At 43.0% G+C, this 14,901-nt stretch overlaps 1 protein-coding gene across 8 annotated transcripts in view; it reads right to left on the bottom strand.

Moving 5' to 3' along the window:
* The window catches only part of PSD3 (pleckstrin and Sec7 domain containing 3), a 492,806-nt gene that overhangs the window by 361,142 nt on the left and 116,763 nt on the right, over positions 1-14,901 (bottom strand). The window lies entirely within an intron of this gene.

Here is a 14,901-nt window from a genome sequence, read left to right as displayed (position 1 = left end):
ACACTCGACCTCTGTCTTCTAATTCTGAGACATCTTCCTTCTCGTGTCCGAGCAGCAACTGACCACTCACTTTCGGAGAGAGGAGCATGAAGAGTTTTATCAGAAATCAGGCAGCTACTTCAAAGAGGGGAGTTTCATGATGTCCGTTTTATCTTTTGGAGCAGAAATGATTGATAGCAGTCAGGAGGCCCGTGGCTAGGTTATGAATATCTCCTCACCCTCTGCAGGAAGATCCCCTGGAGGAGGAAATGGCAACCTACTCCAGTATTCTTGCCTGGAGAATACCATGGACAAAGAAGCCTGGTGAGCTACAGTCCATGTGGTCAAAAGAGTCGGACACAACTGAGCGACTTAGCACGCACCTTCACCCTCTGCAGACAGGTTTAGTGGACAGCTGTCCTTGAATACCAATATCAAAGACCTTTTTGAACAGTTTTAAGATAGCAGTTTCTTAAAATAGCTCTAGCAGTTTCTTAAAATAGCTCTATAATCACTTAATGTTCACAACATGTAAAATTATTCTTTCTGGAAAAGGTGCACACTCTTCTTGGAATTGCATGTTTTGTAACCACAGGCTGTTAATTATCCTTTTCCCCAGTGGACAGGCAATATTAACTTTTTGATGTGTTCAGGGACCTTCAGGCTGATAAAGGAGGAACCTGGTGGCTTAATTTAGGTGGGGTGGTTAGAAAAGGCTCACTGAGGAACCAATACCTGCAGATACGAGAAGGATGAGAGCTGAGAAAGGACAGAAACATACATGTAGGCAGAGAGAGGGTCACACACAGTGGTCTCTAAGTATGACAGCACCAGGTCACCCCAACAACTGAGGGGGACCAAGGTCGTCACAGAACAGCGGGCACACGTGCAAGTGGAGAGATGGACCAGGCAACAGCACAGGAGGAACAAACACTGAAGAGGAGGCAGGGGCCAAAACCACAGGGTGTGCAGGCCAAGGAAAGGCTCGAAGGGAAGTCACTGGACGGTTTTAAACCTATGGTGGTTCATTAACATTTTCAAAAGGTCATTCATTTACACTTTTAAAAAATTATATGGTTGTTATAAAGGAAATTTTTCCATCACTTTGCCAACAAAGGTTCGTATAGTCAAAGCTATGGCTTTTCCAGTAGTCATGTACGGATATGAGAGTTGGACCATAAAGATGGCTGAATGCTAAAGAATGGATGCTTTTGAACTGTGGTGCTAGAGAACACTCTTGAGAGTCCCTTGGACTGCAGGGAGATCAAACCAGTCAACCCTAAAGAAAATCAACTCTGAATATTCATTGGAAAGACTGATGCTGAAGCTGAAGCTCCAATACTTTGGTACCTGATATGAAGAATCAACTCACTGGAAAAGACCCTGATGCTGGGAAGTATTGAGGGCAGGAGGAGAATGGGGTGATAGAGGATGAGATGGTTGAAGTAGATCACCGACTTAGTGGACATGAGTTTGAGCAAACTCTGGGAGATACTGAAGGACAGGGAAGCCGGGCATGCTGCAGTCCATGGGGTCACAAAGAGCCAGATATGACTGAATGACTGAACAACAAATAAGGGAAATAGATTGGAGTAAGTCAAGAGGAATCAGAGACACCAGTTGGAAGTATAAACTAGAATTTATGAAAGCTTCAAGCCAGATAATGGCAATGGAAACAGAAGTACATAAATGTGAAACATATTTTAAAGGAAGAACCTATGTAAACTTTCTGATAAATTGGGTTTAAGGAAAAAGGGAAAGGAGGAAACCAAGCATAACTGTAAGGGCTAACATGGACTAACCACTCACTCCAGGCCAGGCTGTCCCCATGCAGAACATGAGGCGTCTCATGTAACGCACAGGTTGGTCCTGTCGGATGGGCACTCTGCCATCCCAGCCTCATGGGCACACAAAGGGAGCCCACAAGTGGGTGAGTCACATGTCCAAGGTGACACCGCTAGTAAACTGTGGGTCCCAGACTCAGATCCTGAATCTAGAACCCTGGCCCAGAGATTGATACCTAGGAAGCTGGCTTGAGCAGCTGGGTGGTGTGTTGGAATGGGGGAGACTGGAGAAGAAATACTATCAATAGCTTGGATTTGGGGCCTTGGAATATGGAATGAAGCAGGGCAAAGACTAATAGAGTTTTGCAAAGAAAATGCACTGGTCATGCACCCTCTTCCAACAACACAAGAGAAGACCCTACACATGGACATCACCAGATGGTCAACACCAAAGTCAGATTGATTATATTCTTTGCAGCCAAAGATGGAGAAGCTCTATGCAGTCAGCGGCTCAGACCATGAACTCCTTATTGCCAAATTCAGACTGAAATTGAAGAAAGTAGAGAAAACCACTAGACCATTTAGGTATGACCTAAATCAAATCCCTTATGATTATACAGTGGAAGTGAGAAATAGATTTAAGGGCCTAGATCTGATAGAGAGCCTGATGAACTATGGAATGAGGTTCGTGACACTGTACAGGAGATAGGGATCAAGACCATCCCCATGGAAAAGAAATGCAAAAAAGCAAAATGGCTGTCTGGGGAGGCCTTACAAATAGCTGTGAAAAGAAGAGAAGCGAAAAGCAAAGGAGAAAAGGAAAGATATAAGCATCTGAATGCAGAGTTCCAAAGAATAGCAAGAAGAGATAAGAAAGCCTTCCTCAGCAATCAATGCAAAGAAATAGAGGAAAACAACAGAATGGGAAAGACTAGAGATCTCTTCAAGAAAATCAGAGATACCAAGGGAACATTTCATGCAAAGATGGGCTCGATAAAGGACAGATATGGTATGGACCTAACAGAAGCAGAAAATATCAAAAAGAGATGGCAAGAATACACAGAAGAACTGTACAAAAAAGATCTTCATGACCCAGATAATCACGATGGTGTGATCACTGACCTAGAGCCAGACATCCTGAAATGTGAAATCAAGTGGGCCTTAGAAAGCATCACTACGAACAAAGTTAGTGGAGGTGATGGAATTCCAGTTGAGCTATTTCAAATCTTGAAAGATGATGCTGTGAAAGTGCTGCACTCAATATGCCAGCAAATTTGGAAAACTCAGCAGTGGCCACAGGACTGGAAAAGGTCAGTTTTCATTCCAATCCCAAAGAAAGGCAATGCCAAAGAATGCTCAAACTACCGCACAATTGCACTCATCTCACATGCTAGTACGGAGAAGGCAATGGCAACCCACTCCAGTACTCTTGCCTGGAAAATCCCATGGATGGAGGGGCCTGATGGGTTGCAGTCCATGGGGTTGCTAGGAGTCAGACACGACTGAGCGACTTCACTTTCACTTTTCACTTTCATGCATTGGAGAAGGAAATGGCAACCCACTCGTGTTCTTGCCTGGAGAATCCCGGGGACAGGGGAGCCTGGTGGGCTGCCATCTATGGGGTCGCACAGAGTTGGACACGACTGAAGCGACCTAGCAGCAGCAGCAGCACATGCTAGTAAAGTAATGCTCAAAATTCTCCAAGCCAGGCTTTAGCAAAATGTGAACCATGAACTTCCTGATGTTCAAGCTGGTTTTAGAAAAGGCAGAGGAACCAGAGATCAAATTGCCAACATCTGCTGGATCATGGAAAAAGCAAGAGAGTTCCAGAAAAACATCTATTTCTGCTTTATTGACTATGCCAAAGCCTTTGACTGTGTGCATCACAATAAACTGTGGAAAATTCTGAAAGAGATAGGAATACCAGACCACCTGACCTGCATCTTGAGAAATCTGGATGCAGGTCAGGAAGCAACAGTTAGAACTGGACATGGAACAACAGACTGGTTCCAAAGAGGAAAAGGAGTACGTCAAGGCTGTATATTGTCACCTTGCTTATTTAACTTCTACAGAGTACATCATGAGAAACGCTGGACTGGAAGAAACACAAGCTGGAATCAAGATTGCTGGGAGAAATATCAATCACCTCAAATATGCAGATGACACCACCCTTATGGCAGAAAGTGTACAGGAACTCAAAAGCCTCTTGATGAAAGTAAAAGAGGAGAGTGAAAAAGTTGGCTTAAAGCTCAACATTCAGAAAACGAAGATCATGGCATCCGGTCCCATCACTTCATGGGAAATAGATGGGGAAACAGTGGAAACAGTGTCAGACTTTATTTTTGGGGGCTCCAAAATCACTGCAGATGGTGACTGCAGCCATGAAATTAAAAGACGCTTATTCCTTGGAAGGAAAGTTATGACCAACCTAGATAGCATATTCAAAAGCAGAGACATTACTTTGCCAACAAGTTCCGTCCAGTCAAGGCTATGGTTTTTCCTGTGGTCATGTATGGATGTGAGAGTTGGACTGTCAAGAAGGCTGAGCACCAAAGAGTTAATGTTTTTGAACTGTGGTGTTGGAGAAGACTCTTGAGAGTCCCTCGGACTGCAAGGAGATCCAACCAGTCCATTCTGAAGGAGATCAGCCCTAGGTATTCTTTGGAAGGAATGATGCTAAAGCTGAAACTCCAGTACTCATGTGAAGTACTCATGTGAAGAGTTGACTCATTGGAAAAGACTGTGATGCTGGGAGGGCTTGGGGGCAGGAGGAGAAGGGGTTGACAGAGGATGAGATGGCTGGATGGCATCACTGACTCAATGGACATGAGTCTGAGCGAACTCTGGGAGTTGGTGATGGACAGGGAGGCCTGGCGTGCTGCGATTCATGGGGTCGCAAAGAGTCGGACACGACTGAGCGACTAAACTGAACTGAACAACCAGCTCCTCCCTTGATAAGCTAATCGGATAGATATTCCAAAAGCCAAGAAAGGTAACCAAAGAAAAGTGGGACTGGCAGACTCTCAAGAGCAGAAAAAGGCCAGAAACAGCCAAGAAACAACTGGGACAACAGAATCTTCTAAAGGTTAGACTGCAAGGAGCTCCAACCAGTCCATCCTAAAGGAAATCAGTCCTGAATATTCACTGGAAGGACTGATGTTGAAACTGAAACTCCAATACTCCAATACTGATGTGAAGAGCTGACTCATTGGTAAAGACCCCGTTGCTGGGAAAGATTGAAGGCGAGAGAAGGGAACAACAGAGGATGAGATGGTGGATGGCATCACTGACTCAATGGACATGAGTTTGAGTAAATTCTGGGAGTTGGTGATGGACAGGGAGGCCTGGCGTGCTGCAGGCCACGAGATCGCAAAGAGTCGGCCATGACTGAGCGACTGAACTGAACTGAACTGAAAGGTTAGAGCATCCAAACCAGAAGCCAAAGCAGGCATGGACCACCAGCCTAAGAAAAAGACTGACGGGATGCAGGGAGCAGGACTCACCTCATCACCAGGCAGACTTAACAGCTTTAACTGTGTGAGCGCAGAGGGAAGAGCTGAATCCACGGCCTGTTTAAAAGCCCCTGGAGGCCCACTCTCATTTTCCCACCACCTGCTACCCACCTACTCAGCTGTCTTCCTGAAAGCACACTCCCCTGGGAAGGGCACGGCCAGGGGGAGACGAGGCTCCAGCACAGAGACGCAGAGTCCCCACTCCACCTGCCACTAAAACTGAAGGCAGAGGGAAGGGTATGTGAGCAAGGCGCAGGCCAACACAAAGGACTCTTCCCTTGATCATCTGCATCTTGGGCCCCATCTTACGGTTGTCTTCTAACCAAATGCCCCTTTCAGGAACTGAGCCTGCCCTGGCTTATTCACAATATGTTATGATTTATTACAAATGGGAACAGTGCCTTTTTTTTTTTTTAATGTGATGTAGAAAGTCAGGGGCTAGGAAACTAGGATGATAAACCTTCATTTGTAACACAGCCTCCATAAAACTAAAATAAGACACAGGGATCAAGTGTTCTTGACTGCTTCTTCATGAAGGCACCAAGTAACTAAGGTGTTGGAGAACTTCAAAGAAAGAATTTAAAAGAAAACCAGCAATCAAACATTACATGTTCACAGCACACCCTCTGCCTTTCCCACCATTTTGTAATCAGTAATGACAGAGGGTGAGACCCTTGATGGCAAGTTGCAGACCCAGGGATCTAAGTCTACCTTCTGCTTTTCTCTTTGCCCTGCTGACTACCACCTACCTTCCTCGGGCTCTGGATCTGTGCGCTCCTGATAGTCTTTAAAACTAATAAATAAAACGGACAACATAAAGGTCCAGGTTTTAAAAAGAAAAACACATGTTAAGCCTCAGAATACACCTTCTTACTTGCTACAGGTCTCACCTTCCACACGCTGACAGCAAATCAGGATTCAGGCTGGGTAAGAAGAGGGAAAGCTGGAAAGCCACAGAAAACTTTGAAAGTCAGCCCAGCATAATTGGGACCCCTGGGAGGAAATCAACCAGACTCTGACTAGTCAACCAGCACTCACAGATGCTCCTCTGCAGACTCAACACAGCGGAGGAAGGCTCGGTACTGAGAACAATCACAGGGGGTAGCAAAGCAGTCAGAGACGACAAGCTCACTGCGAGTGTTCATGAGTATTTTTGGTGAGTCTTTCTAAACTCAGCAACCTCAAAAAAGCCCTGAAACCTTGGCAGAAATAACCACAAATTACATAAACGAAAACTAAGTATCAGCCTCATCACCAAAACTAAGCTTCACAAACATGGGGGCATCTTCAGTTATTTCAAATTTTCCACTAACTTCTGAAATGAAATTAAATTCACTCTAATTTTTTAAAAAACGTGTCATTTGGCACTTTGAAGAGATGGAAAAATAGGTGCTAACTGTAAATTCAGGGTGGGAATCATGAAAAAGTATTTTCTCACCTGATTTGCTATAGCTTTATTTCCCTTAAGTAGAACGTCACCCCTGGATGGTGGCTATGTATTTTAGGGGAAAATGTAATACCTAGAACTGGGTCTTACAATAAGCATGCTAAAGACTGTTCTTGATTAAGGTAAGAAAACCAGCCATAACTTTCTTCTCAAAAAAGGTATGTGAGCAATCAGATACATCAGTTTCTATACACCAAGCATAAGTTATTTACCCGATAAATTCATTTATGTCTGTATGTATATAGAAAATTACTGCATGTATGGAGAAAAAAAGTGCCCCTGGGCAAACACAAACATTCTGAAAGTCAAAAATCTGGTCTGTAATTTAAGCTTAACTAGCACATGAAATATTAGGAATAATAGTCTTTATTATAGACCAATAAGCTTTAATTTCTATAAGAAAATATATGGCCCACCAAAATCTTACCAAAGTAAACCCTCTCCAAGTATGGGCCCCTCTTAAAAGACACTGAATGGTCATGAATTTGACATCACAGAGAAAATTAGAAGAGTCATGTCATCCCCATGGGAAGCATCTGGTTCTGCCTGCAGGACATAAACCCTGACCAGATGACACCAGCATCTCCTGCCTGGTGTTAACAGATGCCCACTGTGAAGAAATGCACACCCGCTGAGGTCAAAAGATCTACAAAGCGTGTATCTGTCTGGCCAAGGTAAAGAAGAACACCAAAGATAACCAGAATAAAGTCCTAAAAACAGAAACTGAACAAAAATTCCAAGTCCAATTTCAGATAAATAATACTAGTTATTCAATCATCCTTAAGAAACTTTTCATTTTAAAATGATACAGAAAAGTATCGTTTTTTACAGTATTAATAGTAGAGGCGTTTCTCAGTGTCCTGACAAGGAATTTGCCCAATTTTCCAGATTGCTCGACATCCCAGATCAGGCAAGTCTGATGGACAGTCAACGGGTAAAAGGCACAAACTGACAAGGGGACCTGGGTTTTTATTTCAGAAGATCTCCCCTCTTTAAACTTAAACATTGTCAGGATACCCACACTGTCTGTAACTCTAACTAAAGTGTGCTCGTCTTATATTTTTTTTAGTTGGTTTTTACAAAGATAAACTGTTCGTCATAAGCAAACATGACTAAAGTTCTCAGAAACAACTGCTTACGTAAGCAAGACAAAGTAAACAATTCCCGCCAGGCCTTCAGGACCTTCAGGTCCCATTAGGTCAGTTACCTCTTCAGGGACACGGAGCTGTATGCGGTGCCCCGACAGAGCCCATCAGTCACAGCTCGCTCACGGGAGCCAGGGGTGTGAACTATCTAGTGTGATTCACACTCGAGAGAGAGAACACGGAGGAGGACACTCTCTAGAGCAGCATTTCTGCAGGCCCAGGGCGCCTGCAACACAGTTCCTGGGGTGCCTGTGGATACACCGCAGGCTGCGGAAGGCCTCAGGCCTCTGGTCACACTCCTGAAGCGGGGCAGGGGAAGCTGACTTTGTACCTAATGGCCCCACCGGATGCTCAGGTGTGCAGGAGTGTGAGCGCTACCGTTCCGGAGCTCTGTGGGGTATACAAGTAAACCTTCAAAAAGACCAAGGAACGGCAGGACAGCGGACAGCAAGGAACGGAGCCCGTTCCTCTCAGGCCACCTCCTCCACCCCTACGACACAAACCACAGGCACAGAATACCTGGGGAAACGCACTCGGAGGCTTCCTGGCTTGTCGTGGGCATTTTACAACTGATGTTAAAGCTGTTGGTTTAACAGTGGTTTTAAACTTGTGCAGTGGCTGAGAACAATAAAGCCATAACATTGCTTTCGGACCCAAGGAATGCAAGGAATACAGCGTGGGGAAAATCTCCTGCTACACTTAACAGGCCAGGTCATCCTCACAAACACTGGATGTTCAACAGACAGACGTGAGCTAAAGAATACAGAGCGAATGCAAATTACCTTTGTTCTTGTTCTTAGGCACAGAACACTGGAGAATAAATGATTCACCAAAGGTTTTTGCACTTTGTAGTTTTAAAGACATTCACCCTATTCCCCACCCACCCACTCACGTATCCCACAGTCTGATCACCAGAGCTTCTGAAGATTAGAGGCTTGTTCTATTTTTACACCTATAATTGGAGTATAAAATTAATGTGATAAGCAGTATTTTTATGCTGAGTTTGAATAATATTTAGTGCTTTATTATTATGAAGACTTAGTTTTAAGAATGCTTGTTTGGGCTTGCTGGAAACCTAGGAACTGACTTGTTTCTGTGGAAAAGTAAATGCAGAGGTCCAAATAATTACAAACTTGAAACTCACATATAAAAGTCAGAGATTACCTACATATTCTATTTACCGACACATTTACCCGAGGCTGATAGCTCACATCAATTTATGAACAAAGATTACTGATGTAACTGATTACAGATCCCTAATTTTGCTGAGAATAATCAGTTTCTGTATAAGAACAAATTAATTAAAAACATAAGGAGTGATGGTATTAACACTTCCTTTATTTGAAACACCATAATCCAGCAAACACATATTCAAAAGACAGAAAATAGATTTTTCAGAATGGTCAAAGACAAACAGAAAAAACAGGCAGAAGACAAAAACAGCCTTTTTAAGAAATACACAGTTAAAAATGATCAATATATATTAAACAATGTTGAACAAACCTTGCTAATAATCAGTGAAATACCAATTTTTAAAACGTTACCAAACTTTACCCATCATAATGGTAAAGATTAAAATATGTGACAATAAGATAATTTTCTCATGTAGAATCAACAGTAGTTTATCTTTTGAAAAGATAAAGGAAGATAGCAGGCGAAGCACTTAGAAATGCCTGGAACATTTTAAGTGTCCAGGAGATGTCGGTTGCCGCTGTTAACATTATCATTATTACTGTATTACTGCATTATTCCTGTACTTCTTGGTTTACACCTCTCTTACCTGTTCAACTATAACCCCGTGGAGCATAGGAATTAAGTGTGTGTTTTTTAATAACATAATTGTTATTCAAGGATATTGTTGATATATTCTCATTTCAGTAATATGTCCTACCATCTTGAATATGCAACAGTATATCATATGACTATAACAAAATTTATTAATTTATCAATTTCTTACTATTATACATAATACTGTAGTGATCAACTTTATACACATTTCTTTACATTCTTTTCTGATAATTAGTTCAGGAAAATCTCCTAGAAGTGGAACTGGGGGTCAAAGGAGCTGTCTTCCAGGGAGCCTGTACAAATAGTGTAGGGTCTATGTGCCCAGTCATGTCTGAAACCCAAACCAGTTCTCGGCATATTTAGACACCTAGTCAATCAGATGATGGAAGTAAAGAGAGGAAGTTGAGAAAAATGATTTTTCTGGGAAAACGTTAGCATTTGAAGACAGGCAGGCCACTGCGGAAGTGCAGAACATGTTCAGCTAGCCTGACTGCGGGACAAAAAGGGAGATTAAGCAGAATGAGGCAGATCAGATTCTCCCCCTGCGGTGGGCTTCCACACACGTGCGGACCTTGCTGCAAGTCTAGCGCTGATGCCATGGTCCACACAGGGGCTGAGAGTCGGCATTTCTAACACGCTCCCAGGTGATGCCGAAGCTGCTGGCCCATGGATTATACTTCAGTAGGAAAGAAGCAGATGACACTAAGAGGAAGGTTAGCAACTCAAGAGTTTCAAATGTCAAGCTAAGCAGTTTGGACTTTTGTATTCAATTATTTGATAGTCAGTTTTAAGTGGGGGCATATAGAAGATTCTGAGCAAGAGAGATCTAATCACCAGAGGAATTATACAGAGTGAAGTAAGCCAGAAAGAAAAACACCAATACAGTATACTAACGCTACTGCTAAGTCACTTCAGTCATGTCCGACTCTGTGCGACCCCAGAGACAGCAGCCCACCAGGCTCCCCAGTCCCTGGGACTCTCCAGGCAAGAACACTGGAGTGGGTTGCCATTTCCTTCTCCAATGCGTGAAAGTGAAGTCGCTCAGTCATGTCCGACTCTTAGCGACCCCGTGGACTGCAGCCTACAGGGCTCCTCCATCCATGGGATTTTCCAGGCAAGAGTACTGGAGTGGGATGCCATTGCCTTCTCCATACTAACGCATATATATGGAATTTAGAAAGATGGTAATGATAACCCTGTATGCGAGACAGCAAAAGAGACACAGATGTATAGAACAGTCTTTTGGACTCTGTGGGAGAGGGAGAGGGTGGGATGATTTGGGAAAATGGCATTGAAACATGTATAATATCATATAAGAAACGAATCGCCAGTCCAGGTTCGATGCAGGATACAGGATGCTTGGGGCTGGTGCACAGGGATGACCCAGAGGGATGGTACGGGGAGGGAAGTGGGAGGGGGGTTCAAGATGGGCAACACATGTATACCCGTGACAGATTCACGTTGATGTATGGCAAAACCAATAAAATATTGTAAAGTAATTAGCCTCCAATTAAAATAAATAAATTTAAATTTTAAAAATAAATAAGAAAAGTCCTGATGTCGGTTACCTACCAAGTCTTTCTTAGGAGATGGCTTGTTCTGTTTTATCACTTTAATATTTTCTCAACTTTGGTTAATACTGTATACGAACTTGAGGTGACATATTCCTCTCCATATTCCTCTCTAGACTATTTTTTGATAATGGAAGAGACAATCAACAAATAAAAACAAAAGGATGAGGGTTTTGCTCTTCCCTGACCACCCAATCCCTACCTTCTCTGGCCCACTCAGCAGAGGACATACCTCTAAAGCTACTGATCACTGCTTCATCACTGTTTCTAGTGGCAACCAAGGGGTCCTGTTCACAAAAATGGTACAGGAATTACCAACAGCCAAGTCTCCCCCACCGTGTCCCCACTCCCAGATCATGATTCCAACTCCAGCTACTTCAGATGCAGCAAGAGAGGAGTGCCATTCAGTAAGAAACGATATGGAGCATGCATCGACCACCTCAACATGCCTAATCCTCCGAGTCAACAATGACTCAGGAAAGTAGGGTGACCGACTGCACACAAAGGAGAAATGACTCTAACCTAGGCAAACACAAAGGTAAGAAGAGCCTCAGCAGAGTCCAAATCCCGGAGAGCTCCTCCCACGCCAGCCCACCCATCTCTGCCCTCTCCACGCATCACGAGCACTGGGCCAGAAGCCAGCTCTTGCAGAGTTTCTTTCCACTCCTTTATTACAACCTGGGAACAGATGGGGGTGGGGGCAGTGGGCTGTAAAGGAGAGATGGAATTGGGGAAGTAGGCTGAACTCAATACGGATCTCAACCCCTGTGGGGGACATCCTCTCATCCTCACAACAATACTTCAGAAAACCCAGCAGTTTTCAAGCCTCCCATGAGGCTCTCGAGCAGGAAATCCCTGCCTGCCGAAGCTCATGAGATCACCCAGTTGATAATGAATGCGCTGGCACGTGGGCACAGAGTAGGTACAGCCAGCATGACTGAGAAACACAGCGACCTCTGCACTGGTAAAGAAGTCTTAGGTCGTGACCCTGGAGGGAAACTGCAGCTTATGCAGATGTGATTCGGAAAAGGTTCTTCAGATGTCAGAGTAATCATAAAATAAGGGAAATCATAAAACAATGGAAAGCTGTCCAATACAGAACAACTAACCTGAATAAAGACAAATTATGAACACAGATCAGGAAATGTGCATATACACTACGGATCACCGTTGATCACTAACTGACAATAAAATGCTACTTCCGTGACGCTGCTAACATAACAGGGCTGTTACAAATGGAGGGTGCTAAGTCACTGTTACACTCTACGTATGTAACTAATATATCCCAGTTAGATCCATATTAGAGTTCCAAGACTAATTGAAAAGAATAATGAAGATGATTTAAGAAGCTGAAAATGAGACTTCTGGAGGGAGAAAAAGGACTTAGCAAATGTGAAAAAATTCTGAGTGGTAATCGTACTCCTAAAGACTAAAAGTTAGAGAGAATATAGTAAATATTAACAGACATTTTACAGCTCCACTCAAAAATGGAAAAATTCAGCAACAAAGGGACTTCAGCTAAATATGAAGGAGAACTCTCTAAGGGTAAGCACTGTTAATGAAGCAGTGATAGAAGCAAAACTATCCTTTTTCATTAGTCAACTCCTTTACACGGTGGTCACAATGGAGCAGCAACATAAGACAGAGAAGGTTACAATTTAAACTATCTAAAGACAAAAACACGAAACAGAAGAGTCCTAAAAATTATATATATACGGACAGTATCTGTAGATCTAAACCGTCCTTTGGAGAGGTCTTTAAAATTGCCACAAAGGTATTTCATTTGTCCTGAGTCAAACAGCATGATAAATCAGGTATCTGCCTCACAAAACTGTTTCTAAGTCCTAGTCGATGGGGTCGCCCCTGCACCGCCCTGAGCTCACGCCTGCAGGGCACTGGCGTGGCCTGCTTCCCTGAGGAACCCTGTAAAACTGACAACACTGAGTTTCATTTCACAAACGTTTTATATCAGCTTCAAAATGAAGATAGGTCACTTATGATTCTCAAAACACCACCACACCTATCCGAAATTCCCTTTTAAAAACCCTCCAAGATTAAAAAACCTAGAAATCTTAGCTTTGCTTTCAAACTGGGAATCTATGACAATACGAGACATATAACAAAAGGGATGGGGGGCGGGGGGTGAGGAATAGTGTTTTCATGGGAAAAAGTGGCAAGTCATATTGCTTAATGGATCCCCGAAGAGATGTCTTTTTTTTTTTTTAAACTGGGTGATACAGTTATTCTGGTCTGACTATCAAGTTGGTACTTGAACCATTCCACAGCATCCTAAAGTTCAAACACCTCTAAATGCTGAAGAACTTACTAGCCTAGACAGCTTTTATTGGTTAAAAAAAATTTTTTTAATAAAAAAATTTATTTATGACTGCAAGCTATGAGCCAGGCTGTTTAATAACTTTAAATGTCTTATCATCTTAACCCTCACAAACCCTTGAGTTCTATTGTCACTCCTGTCTCAAAGACAAGAAGACATAAAAGGGTTAAAGGCCACTGCAGGCAACCAATGGAGCCAAGATCTGCATGATCTTTGAAAAAGCTATGCTTAGACACTGTATGTTTTCCCAGACATTACAAACCACAGAGAATTTGACCCCCAAAATTCTGCGTCTGAAACAAAAAATTTCCTTCAAAGCTTCTCTTAGGAACATAACACGTTCTCATGGGTTCCTAGTTTATGAACCTTAGTTGGGTTTTCTTCTTATTTTATACATACCTGACCAGCAGCAAACAAAGGGCAAAACATCAACAAGACAAACTCAATTATCTTTTTTTCAAAATTGTTCAGAAAGGTAATTAAAGGCCATCAAAACATTTAAAAATCAGAATTAGCGACTAGCTCTTTACATTTATCTTGCCCAGGAATTTATAAGAAATAGGGGACAAGCGAAATGAACAGGCGGTAGCAATGTTCCAGGCGTAAGTAATTTATTAACAGCACTCCAAATTTAATGGGATAGCAGTCGTTTTAAGGCTTTGCTTATAGCTAAAACATAAAGGCCGCATCACTCCAATATGAAGTGCACGTGTCGCTGGAAAGAGCAGGAGATGTCAAGGTGCCCCATCAGAAAGGCCGCTCAGCCCAGGTATTCCATACCTGGACCGTCTGCCCGCTGTCTCTGGGTGGATGCCGGGACCTGCTTCGGGCAAATTAGCCCCATTAAGTAGGCCTTCTTCAAGTACAGAGGAAATAAAGTTACCAAAAATATGGAACTTACACATTTCGGTACTTGCTACCAAAAAAAAAGAAAGAAAAAATACCTCATTGAGAAGATGGCACATATATGCACAGTTTCTACCTTATTTGCCTGTATTTACAGGCAAAATAACTCAAAATGAGTTTAAGAAGTACTTTTTTTCCTCATCTTAAAAAAATTTTCAGTTGGAGGAGAATGGCTTTGATGTGCTGGTTTCTGCCATACGTCAGCACACATCAGCCACAGGTACACAGACGTCCTTTCCTTCTTGAAACTCCCTCCTGCCTCATCACTCCCCTCTGGATTGTCACAGAGCACCAGATTTGAGCTCCCTGTGCTATACAGCAAATTCCACTGGATATCTATTTTACACACAGTAATTCACGTTTCCATGCACTCTCTCCATTCATCCCACCCTCTCCTTCCCCCACTGTGCCCGCAAGTCTGTCCTCTACGTCTG

Source organism: Bos javanicus, chromosome 27 (assembly GCF_032452875.1).
Source record: "Bos javanicus breed banteng chromosome 27, ARS-OSU_banteng_1.0, whole genome shotgun sequence".
In the NCBI taxonomy this organism is placed as follows: domain Eukaryota; kingdom Metazoa; phylum Chordata; class Mammalia; order Artiodactyla; family Bovidae; genus Bos; species Bos javanicus.
This window is presented reverse-complemented; position numbering and strand designations above follow the sequence as displayed.